We start from the raw sequence: 12,506 nt of genomic DNA, 5'->3' as shown, positions 1-12,506 counted from the left end.
AATGTATCCAAATTTATAATGAGGACATTAATAAAAGTAGTCAGGCAAATAGGTTGATGGACAGATATACAGATTAAATGTGAAACATTCAGTGCCAAATCAGCTTTAAAATTTTAACTTTGAGAAAACCTAAGAGATAGCTAGTAAAGGCTAACACTCAAATAATTAATTTAGAAATTACAGTTAGTTTATTCTACATGCTTGTGTTCCTAGGGCAACAGGTTTACAGCTTTATGCCACTAAACTAGTTTAGAACTGAACCACAATGATCTTATAGAAACAAACACCTTTCTTAGAGAAACCCACACCTTTCAGTGAAAAGTGCAGCTACTTTTAGGGTTAACTGAAAAAGATCAGTTCAGCCCAAGTAATGTCATTTTACCAAAGTTGATGCTGCACCATTAGTAGTCTTGGAGTAAATACTCAAAGAAGGAAGAGCACCACTCTTAGTCTGCTATTGACTGTGCAGTGTAAGAAGTTGTGTGATCACTGCTCAGCTTTCGGACTGCCAGATCTCAGAATGTAGGCGCATAACATCTACGGCTATGAATGCTATGTGCCACTCAGCTGCCCAGAATAATGGAGAACAATGCGCTTATGATGGAAAAGAATTCATTCTGGAGCTGTACTTTTCCTTAGATACATATTTCCACATTCTCAAACACACATTTAATATTTGGTGTATTTAATATCAAAACATTTTTTGGAAAAATGATGAACATATTTGGCAACACAACATGATGAAACTATTACCTCTTTTTGCATCTATGTGAAATCCTCTAGTAGCGAAAACAGAATTATGGTAATGTCTTGTTGACATTTGGCACTGGCGCCCTTGTGCCTTGTCCGGACAACAGAGGTGGCATGAGGTCATGCTGGCTCACTCATATATTGTACAGACTCAACTTGCTACTCATTGTCACATGGGTCACAAGTGAGCCAAACCCAGCCAGGCAGTCTGCCAGCCACCTCTGTCCCTAGCTAGGCAGCCTTCGGTCAGCAGCAACACAATGAGGCCATTCTGTTGGTTCGCCAGTTGGACATGGATTTCATTTAAAAGTACAAAACTCAAAGGACAGCACATTTGGATTACTGATAAGGTGGGGAAGCATCTATGTGTTTGTGTGTTTGGGTGAAAAGCTGATATTATCTCCCAATTAAACATTATGGAAATTAAACAAACAGGGCAAAAGTCTTGTCATGTAATCTACATGTTTATGCATTTGGCTGTCCATAATTGTGTATATGTACACATTGACAATAAAGTTCCCCGTTTGTCTTGTGTGCCCAGAGCCTTTACCTGAGCCAATGAACTGACTTAAAGGATAGTGCAGAATGATATCCTGCCATAGATGCTGATGTAGCTAATTGCAGAAGCAAGACAGCCTCTTTAACCCTCATGCTTTGCACTTATTAGGGATGTGTTAACAGCTCTCTTCTCCTTTATCAAGCAGCACCCACAGGTAATGAGAAGAGACTCACAGAGCTATTTCAGACACTGAAGACGTCCATGCAAATGAAAGAAGTTGCTATACACAATGTCATGCGTTTCGCTGTTCAAAGTAATGATCAAATAAACTGGAGAAGGACTTGGTGATGATGTTAGAAGCCAGCGGTTGCAATTAAGACCTGTCATTGATATAAAATCTCATATCATGCAAGCATGAATCAAATGTCTTATTTTAAAGCAATGTCTGAGCAGTAAAACATGATTAGGGGTAAAATCAAGTTGCAAATCTACAGAAAAAGAAGAAGACAGGGTTTTCTGACAACATATGCATGAAAAGTTGCTCCCTGTATCATCTGTGTACACACAATAGTATAAATTTGAATGGGAAGAGTTCAAATATCTACATTTCAAACCTTCATAACTTAACATAGCATGTATGCAATCCTAAAGGGTCCCTATAAAGTTTTCTTGTGAACAAAAAAAAAAGTTATATTTATGGCACATTCAGTGTCACTATGCAAAATGCATTGTGTGCATCTTTGAGCTTTAACAAATTTAGTGAGTGCATTTCTTTCCTCATTAAACATTTGCAAAGCCGATATTTTAAGTATTTTAAATCAAGCAAAGTTTTAATCCAACTTTACTTGCTTGCAGTCTTCTTCTTCCCTGCCATATTGCCTTTTTTTATCCTTTACTGCCATATTGCAGCATACCTTATCATGTTACCACCAGCTGTGGACCAGTGGAACAGTGTGAAACCATTGACAGGACTGTGTATCGTGTCCTCGTGCATACTCGTGTGCGTGCAGCAGATAAACAAAACTGGGACTCACTCATAGGAAAATACCTCCATAGCACTACTACAGGTCAGAAACTCTACAGGGAATCTTTGTGTACTCTAGGGTTTCATTTGTCAGCTAAGATATAAAATAGTTTAGCCACCCTATTTTAATTAATACTGTAACTCTGGTAATATACCAGGAAAATATAAGAACACACAGAACAAAAAAATCAAGCCATCATGAAAAACTAAAATTCACACTAGTAACAGAATAGGAAAAATGAAAATAAGATGAATGTAGCATTCTGATTAGTGAAAGTGTTAATACATACTGTCAATAAAAGGGCAAAACTAAAACTACAAAGCATGCACTATAGCTTGTGGGTTACAACCTTCATTATCAGGACAAGGATTTGTACCAGTAGTCCCACTTGGCTTCCTGACGGTGATGCTCGTACTAATGAGTTACTCTGAGAGCAGACTGACCTACTCTGCTTACCCTTGTTGTCTCTGTGTCATTTTCTGAGCTGTAGTCCAATCAATAAAACAAGTTTCAGAATGTACACAGAGGACTGTTACTTACTAGTCTAAGAATGTCTGCAATGTGAACTGTCTTGTTTTGGAGGACCTGAACAGTTGTCAAAGAGATGAGAACTCCATGATTCCTCAAAGTCAACCTCTTTACAGCTATTGTAACTGCTGTTTAGTCAATTAAAAGACAGGGTTTACATATGATTTTTCTAGATGGATGACAAGTGTTCCGTTTAACTACATCATAAGTAATGTAGGTGTATTTTAGCTAAATGTCTACACCATTGTGTCATGAATTAGTCTCATTTTCCAAAACAAATCCAAAGGCAAATTGTTTAATTATATCATTATTATGACATTATTAGCTTTGCTAATATTATCTTCCACTTTTGAGGTCAACTTATGTTGTAATCGTCGGCAAAATGATATGGTAACTTTAACGTTAAATGAATAGTCCCAGAGCTCTAACATCAGTAACGTTAACAGGAATGCTAGCTAACATTAGACTCCATGAAAATAGCATTAGCACCTAACCTAACGTCCAAATTGTGATTGCTAGTGTTCGCTAATTAAAAAAAAACTCAACCACATCAGGCTTATTAACATTTCTAAGCTTGACATGTCATCATACAAGCCAATTAAGGTTATCATAACGCTACTGTAAGAGATTCTTAATTTACAGCCTGCAGGCAGTTGCCAAGCACAGAAGCCAGGAGTTTTCTTTTTTGGTTCTCATTTCATTTCCCGTGACCCTGTGTAGATCTGATAAGTCCAATGGCTCATCTACACAAAAATCACACACAAATTGCCTATTCTGGATTCAAAAAGGCAATTTTTGCTGAAAGGTGACAAGTTTGCACCCCTGTAGATGACTTCTTGCTCCTGTATCTCTACTCTTCTCAACAACTAACCAGTCAGTTCAATAGAAGTTCACATTCATTCTCTAGGGATTTCACAATGTCATAATAAGAAATGTAGGAAGTCCCTAACTGAAGCAGAAGTAGTTAAATGGAGTCAGATGAGTAAAAGTGAGTCCAGCTAAAGAAACAGGATTTAGAACATTTACCAAGTTAACCTGGATAATACAAACATCATAGATGGTATAACATTGGACGTGCACACAAGGGAGGATTCTTCTTTTATTATCTTATATTTTCTTGGAATAAATATTACTATGCTGTTTGAGAGACATTGGGTTCCTTAAATTACCACAGCTCTCCAAATAGCATGACTCAGTGTCCCACAGAAGGATCACCTCCTCCATGACCTCATGCTCCAAATCATACTTTGTGAGCCAGTGTGGAACCACGGATGTGACTGTCAGGAAGGAAAGAAAGCCTCCCACATACCATGTGATGTGTCATTCAGACATTTGAACTCTTTCTTGTAACACATTAGTGAAAAGAGTAGTCTGGTAAGACATTAACTAGTGCTACTGAGAGAACCGTAGTTATGTTAGTTCTCTGCACTTGTTTTGTGACTAACAATGGGAAATACTAACTCCTAGATCCACTTTTATACAGGAAAATCCTAATGAACAAAAGCCACACTAACCAATGAGTGAGCCAAAGGAGAGGTTGTAACTCTGAACCAACAGAACTTGGCAAAGGCCTTTTCAGGCTGTTGAACAGGGTCTCAAACACCCTCCCCCACACCTTTCTGCTATTGGAATTCAGGAAGGCTGTGTCCAAAAAGCAGATCTACTTCACGCAGTGATTGGCCAGGTAGAGAGGTGAGAAAGTAGGCACGATTTGAATTTCTCTCTCAACATCTCTTTTTCAGTCATCAAATAACAACTTCTATCATTTTTCGTATGTACAATCGAGTACAACTCCATGAATGCTTTCTTAGACAAAACTGTCCAAAAGTGTGCACTGTGTGGACAATTGCTGCGTGACCACATGAAAAGACATGCCACCTAGGAAATACCACTAGGCTTTTACCAGAACAGATAATGACCACAGATATTGTTTCTGTTCCCCAGAAGCTAAAAGTGTGTCTGCAGAGAGATTGGAAAGTGTTCTTTATCTATCTTTTCCGATTCCTTGTTTCATTGGATAAATGTTTACATAAGCAAATACAAGCATGAATTAACAAGTCAATGTCCCCACATCAGTGTTTCCCGGTGTTCACAGCTCAGGAACTGCACTAAGGGTATTTTTGCAAGTCATCCTCCCCGTTGCTTTCTGCCAATACACCACCACATGCCAGCCCCCTCAGAGCATCTCAAATGTCATACACTACTGTTTCAGATGACATTAGTGACAAGAGGATGCTTGCTAAGGGACAGAGATTGAACTGCAAGAGAAAAAGACTGTATAAAAGACATGCAAATGTGCCTCATACATTCCCCCATGGAAGACATAATGAAATCCCAGACCATTATACCTTAACCAGGTTGCCTAGCAAGGGATTAGAAGAAGTCCCACTTTAAATCCTGCTGTTTATTTGCAGTAGTAATGGCTTTCCCTGTGCTTACACTGACAGTTTACCTAATGACTTGCAAGTGTCTCACAGCCCAGTTCTCACATTAATGCCCCAGCCAACATTGCAGCTACAATAGCAATTAACAGTTAACAGCCCCATAGGAAATGAGAATTTACAGATACCTAATAGCTGCACAAGGATTATATGCCCCATTGTTTAGGGTTGTTATTAAAAAAAGTAAATACTGAGGTGAGAGAAATGAAAACTTAACATCATTGAACACATTTCTGGAGAGCATCCTTTGTGAGCTTTCTCTCATCATGGTAACACTCCAAGGCCCCTCTGGGTGATAAATGTAAAACAGTGAGCAATAATCTTTCCAGTTATTTGGAGAAATGTCTGGTGTGTAAAATGCTGTCGAGTTTTATACTTTCACACTCCTTCTGTCTCTGTTAGTGTAGGAATATATACAGATTAGATGAGTATGCAGAGCAATATGGTAGTGCTCAATGTGGCTCACTGAATTAGCTGAGACCAAGGTGTGTGAGAGCCTGTTTGTGTGTGTATGACTAAGAGGCTGTGGTAAAGTGGTAAATGTGTTTCACAGATGCTTTCAGATTTCAGGTTCTTGAGACAAATAAACAATAGCCAACAGAACCAAAACTATTCTCGAGAATGCTGACAAACTGGTGAGACAGGCGGGGACTGAAATGTTAGGTAGTGAGATCATTATGGGTATCAACTGTCTCCCAGCCTTCATCTGCCAACTACAGCACACTTTGCGACTGAAACAAGATTAAAAAAAAAACATAGTGAACTGACAAAAATATGATCATGCTATTGCATTTGGAAGGTCACCACCAGGTGCCACCTTTATTCTGCATAGCCAGAGTTAAAACACAAGCCAGTAATACTCTATTTTGGTAAGGCGTCTCTAATTATCACTGTTGTTACAACCTCAAGGCTCTTTTTGTGCTGCTTCTCCTTCCTTGAATTGAAATTTTAAAGCCGCAAAGTCCTGAATGAGTCTCAAGACACTTTCGCTCATTAAAACTTATAAATCGATGTGCAGTGTATAATTAACAAAAATATGATGTCTATAAAATAGCCAGCCTTTCCTAAATTCCTTAGAGATACAAGGTTCTGTCCCATGACAGTACATTATCAGAGAACATCAGCGGTCTCATGCTTAGACCGTGGATGAGGAAAAAAGCAATGGCAATGACAGACAATAAACTCTCTCAGGTAATTCATGAGTTGGCATTTGAATAGATAATGCTGTGTGAAAGTAAGAGATACTATCCAAAAGACTGTCCTGTTTACAAGTGTGAATATATTTTAAACACAACTTTTAACTAGGCATTGTTACTTAAATATTGTGGTCATGTATTAAAAGAGGTTGGTTCTGTTTGAGTAGAAATGAATTCAATATAATTTTTAACTATGCACTATACTTGTAATTGTAATCATGAAAACTGCTATAGCATGACTGTGCTCTTCAAATTCAGATGCATAGTGAATAGCAGCCACCCCGCACTGTACATTAGCGAAGGTTGACCTACTAAAAGCTACCGATAAAACCCTTTAACTAGACTGAATATTCTAAATCTTTATGTCCCAGGTTTCTAAGCATTTAAAGTCAGTTCACTAGGAGAGACGTAAATTATATTTGAGACAAAGCATGATGGATTAAGTCTGCTGTAAATACATAATTATTGGAAAAATTAGATAGAATTGGCACACATTTCTGAGGACTGTATTGTATTGTATTGTTTTTATTGCAGCTGCATAGAAAGCATTATTAAACACTGGCTAAGTTATGTTCATCAACACTGAATTAAGTGCACTGTTAAGGGCTGTCTTTAGGATGCTCAAAGCTCATCCAAAAAAGTCTGATGCTTCAACTGAGAGACTTAACTCTTTCCTCTAATATTTCAAAACATGTTTCAATGCAGAGGTTACTCAAAATACCAACAAGATTAAAAAAAAAAAAAAAAAAAAAAAAAAAACAAGTAGGGTTGTACCAAAGATTATTTTCCTTATTGATTAATTTCTTGATTAATAATTTTGTCTATAACAAGTCATAAGAAAATGAAAAAGCCCAATATAATTTACCAAGTCCAAGAGTCCAAGGATACATCTTCATATTTCTTGTGACAAAGCTATTATGACAGATTTGCAAGAGTTAAAACTTGTTTTCAAATGGTCACCAGGATAGTTGGATTACTCAATTATTGTGTGCAATGGCTCAGCTGTTGTGGATCACAACAGTGAGATCATGCCTCATGGAGAGCATGTGACAGAGCATCTACCAAGACTAGGAAGTAAAAATGAGTCTTGTATTAAGAAACGGTAAAAGAGGGAGACAGACAGAGAAAGAGACTGTAACAGTAGGCCTTCATAGTACTGTGACCCTGGCTTTACACAACAACAACTACACAGACAATACAATACTACTTGCTTTTGCCTACAAAGAACATAAAGAAGCCTTGTGTTTCTGAATGCAGTTAATACTCTGTAAAATTCAGCCTCTCTCAAACCATGTCAGTTCACTGACCCAGAAGTTGTTTGTGTTAAATAATGCACTCCTCACTTAACTGCTTAACTTTACCAACAAGCCCTCATTATTTTTGAATGAACCCCTCGGCTACAGTGGTGACAAACCTGTTACATAAATCAAACCGAGAGATCTGCCTCTATGCTCCAGCTACAGAGACCAACTCAGTCAGCCTCAACAACCCCGGCTCCCACAGGAGACATGTATTTTATCAATTTTAAACTAGGGAATTTTGATGGTTCTCTTTAACAGCACTAACTAGTTTTCAAAGCAGACATTTTAGCTTTTGTGGTTAGTTTATATTCTTTTAATTACTAAGCTAATTAAAGTTAACTATTAGCGTCCCTTCAGTTACTATTCAGTAACCTTGTAGCAGCATGTCTTATGTGCAGTCCTTTCTTAAAAACAAAGCACTAGTTACAGAAACAAAGAAGAGTTAAGATCACTGTTTTTATTGGGTGCAAGAGGATATCCATGTAATCATGTTTTGCAGACAGGCTATCAAGATAAACCAGAGCTCTTTTTGTAAGGCCTTGACCTAACTTTTTTTTAGTTATGGTTTATATTTCTAAGAAAACTAATGGAGTATAACAGTCAATTGACAGTTACACTGCATCTTTTTTGGACTTAGCACAAGTTTACATTTTTAAAAGCCCAACAGGTACCAAAATATGGATCAAAAAACAAGCCACAAAGCCTTCTAACCAACATGAGAACAGGCGAATAGTGCAGTAAGTTAAACCACAGTAGTGAAATGAATGGTACAGGCCTTTGAGGCAGCCATATGCCAAGCTAGCCACATCTGGTCGAACCCAGGAGACCAACTTCCTGCTTTGCTTCCACAAAGACTCTTCTGTTTCCCCAGATAGATCCCAGTCCTTGCCAAATGTCAACATACTTTTTCTCTGTATAACTGGAGCTGTGGATTTTTCCCTTCTGATGACATTCACCACACCTGTAACTGGCTGCCTTATTTGTCTGGAGTAATTACATTTTTAATGCCACTCAACAGAGTTCCAATACAGCAGGCCTTTGAGACACACATGAGACATCAAACACTCATGTGAAGAAGTCCCACTTTAGGTCATATTTTATGACCTTCACAGGTCATTAAATATTCAACAAAATCTAAGAATTACAGATTGGAGGCAGAGCTGCACATTTAATCAGTAGTGAAGTAAAAAAACAAAACAAATGATTTTACAGTACTGAAAAATTTAATTTACAAAATCTGAAACTAATTCAAATAAAATGTAAAATGTTGTAGAAAAGAATTTTTCCCTATTACCAACAGAATTTCTCAAAGATATCTCTCAAAATAATCAGGATTCTCAATCTCGCAATAATTGTGAATTCTTGGCCAACAATAAGTCAAATGGAAACTTAACTAAAAATGTGGAATGCAATAATTTTACATGTATTGTTATCAGTGTTGGACAAAGTGTAAGGAATTCGGAAAAGTATTTCTCAGCCAAACTGTAATGACAAAAGACAACATTGTTATCAACTGTGAGAGCAGCTCACGGGAGACTGAAATGGTCTGTGTTATATCATTGTATTCCAGTCTAATCTGCAGATCCTGGTGAATGACTGCTTGAAATTTGAAAGGAGTGGCCTTAATCTTACAAAAGACAGTTGCACTATTCCTAAGGGCTCAATTTAAAACAGAAAATGAATGCACTGATGCTCAGATATCTCTAATTTTTTTTTTCCCCAGGATTTTTGTTCTCCAACAAAATGCTGCTTGTGAGTGTACTGTATCTTTGTGAATGTTTCCGTTTCAAGTGAGAAACTCTGAAGTAATATTTTTAGACAGGCTATATTTATGCATCTTCCCACCTCCCACCTCGTCTCTGTCCCTCTCTTCTAGTAACAAGTGAGATCAATGGTACTGTCAATGCATAATGGAGACAGCACCTGAGAGACGCCTGTAATCGCTGCTGGCTGGCAGGCAGACACATTTTCCTAATATAAGGGTCATTATTTTAGTGGATGGACAGGTGAGGGAGTACCTTCCTGTAACAACAGTGATGTTTTCTGCCACCTGCATGAATGAGGGAGCTCAGGAGAGGCAACGCCCATACAAAGTGTTTTAAACTTTGAATGGTACATCTTATTATTGATGAGATGATTGTCAACACAGAATTGGTTCCAGAGTTGTCTACCAGTAAAACAAATATACAGTACATATTTTGATTTTGTGTAGGTTACACTGCTCTCTGCACAACCAGGATCTTACTGATCACAATCGTCTATAGAGATCTATAAAAAAGTCTATAGAAAATCAACAAAGACACACCTCTATGTGGAATTCTGGAAAGATTAAATGTGCAACAAAGCCCCGGACGTTGCTCTGATAAAACTTAAGTTGCCTCCACAAGCACACACTCATGTGACAATAGGCTGGGCTTAATACCTTGGCATTGTTGTAAGGACTGCTAACGATTTCAAGCTGGGCCGTGTTGATGGACAAAGACATTCACCTATCTATCCTTTCCATGGTTTCAACAAAAAACTTAAGGATGAATTCTCATAATCAAAAAGCTCTGTATACATGTAGACTAGGAAAATTGTCTAAGGGAGTGTTACAATATGGTTGAATAAGCAATGAGCACAGAACCCTGAAGCAAGGCACAAACCACCCCTCATTCATTAAATCAAAAAGCCATGTTAGCTAAAGCCAAAGTTGATGTTAGAAGAGGAGGCTCGGCCTTTCCTACTTTTAATTCAAATAAACCTTGAATTACGAGCCTGAAAACTGTGCCATGTTTAAAAGCCAAAAGCCAAATATAGCAGCATACAGTATCACAGAAAGCAAATTGAACTAAAAATGCCTAAAAGTTTCTTATCTTGTAGGACTGGGCCAGAGGTAAAAATGGATTACTGTGGAAAAATATTGCACAATTCTTGAGCGTTATTTACAGACCTTTTCTTATTTTCTTTTTTTAAATCAAGTAGCCAAATGGTCTCCCGTAATAAATTGGAATTAAATTGTAATATAAAGCGCCATCGTACTTCATTGCAATAGGCCGTTGTGAAGGGTAGATATCATTTTCAGAAAGGGTGCAACCACACTGTAAGTAAGGTAGTGCAATTATCATGTTAATTACATCATCTGTCATCAAGAGGGCTATGCAGGTATCAAACCTCCTATTAATAATAATAAAAATATTAATATTAATATCAATATTAATATACTATTAATTAATTTATTTTTATTTTTTGTAACATTTTTGCTTCATCTCATCTCAGCTGGTCTAAGCTATCCCTCAGCTTTGACCAAACCAAGAAAATTTCGGTTGTATAAAAATAGGTTAGACCTGTTGAGAACTTGGAAAGCCACAAAATGAGTCAAAGCTATGAACAGATGTACAGTCAACAGGGGTGTCGGCCAATTCCTACGCAGAGAATGATAGTAAGCACAACTTCCTTGTCTCCTGGTGAAAGATGAATACGACACGCTCCATTTGAAGAAAATAACACAGGTCAAATGAAAAAGCAGTTTTACTGCATTGCAAAAAGCACAGAACAAAATGTTTGGCTTTCAAAGCAATGACAAACACTACATCTTCAACTCAAACTAGTTAGTCTGTGATCATTCATGTGAAAGATTAGGCATTTCAAGCAATGCAAAAGGTGAAAATCATCCAGATTCTTAACAGTTAACATCCAGCTCAGGGCTAAGCAGACATTTATTTTTAACATACTTTCACAGACAGGAAATGAAGGCCTGATCCTCTCCAAATCATTACGATATGAAGCCGGCTGTGTTGCTGCAGTGTGACATCTCCCTTCACCACACCTGCTGCTCAAAACCTAAACCTCCTCCTGTCTCACACAGGTGTTCCTGGTTTTTGCGTTTCCTTTCTCTTACAAAATGACACCTCCCTTTCTCACTCCCCCTTTCTAACATGGCAGCTAAGCACACACCGTGTACTCGTTCTGTGTCTTATCTGTGACAGATGTCAGGTAAACCTGAACTTCATCCTTTATTATAACCAAATAACAATAAAATGACCCTATAAAACAAATCTTATCTGTTTATTATATTATTTTATTTTTCTACACACATAAAAGAGCTGTACCATTACACCTGAGTGGCATAATTTGGACATGTTTCGTCATTTTCTCTCAGCTCATTATTGTTGTATTTCTTCCTCTGAATACTTCGGCTCATACAGCACTATGCATCCACCAAATCCAACCCTTTTTTTGAGTCATACTAACCAGGGTCTGACCAAGATATTGTAATGTCTTCAGAAAAAGAAAAAACAAGTCCAAAATGGTTAAGTATTAAAAAACAAAAAAAACAACAAAAAACTATCAAACAATTGTAAATATGGAAGAATAGTTTAGAGCATGTGCAATGAATCTATCGTAATAAATCTGTCATGCAATAAAATAAACTCATTCAAATATATTATTTTTGTGGATTTAGCATCGCCTCTTTGAAAGCCACTTCCATGTTTTTGAGAACCACAGAAACACATTCAAGATTAGTAGTTTGGATGTATGCAGGGCAAATATGGCAAAAATGTAAAATAAATAAATAACATAAAATAATCAAACTGATGTTCAAAGCGATGAAGTGTTCTACTTTTATGTACTACAAGAGACCAAACTTTTCACATTTGCAAAACCAAATCTACTAAATCTAATTTTGTTAGTGTTTAATTATATCTAGCAAGGATTCATTAATTAGTAGAGAAAATTGCTGAAAAGTAATATTACATTATACATTACATCACACCCTACATGGT

At 37.2% G+C, this 12,506-nt stretch overlaps 1 protein-coding gene across 6 annotated transcripts in view; it reads right to left on the bottom strand.

Annotated features, from left to right (window-relative positions):
- LOC120799947 (testis-expressed protein 2-like) overlaps positions 1-12,506 on the bottom strand; it is a 35,184-nt gene that overhangs the window by 19,213 nt on the left and 3,465 nt on the right. The window contains exon 1 of one of the 6 annotated variants that reach the window (XM_040145543.1): positions 11,454-11,676. The exons of the other annotated variants lie outside the window; for them this stretch is intronic. The gene's annotated coding sequence lies outside the window, so the exon portion shown is untranslated. Of the gene's footprint in view, positions 1-11,453; positions 11,677-12,506 lie in introns of those variants that run through there. 6 annotated transcript variants of the gene reach the window in all.

Source organism: Xiphias gladius, chromosome 15 (genome assembly GCF_016859285.1).
Source record: "Xiphias gladius isolate SHS-SW01 ecotype Sanya breed wild chromosome 15, ASM1685928v1, whole genome shotgun sequence".
Taxonomy (NCBI): domain Eukaryota; kingdom Metazoa; phylum Chordata; class Actinopteri; order Istiophoriformes; family Xiphiidae; genus Xiphias; species Xiphias gladius.
This window is presented reverse-complemented; position numbering and strand designations above follow the sequence as displayed.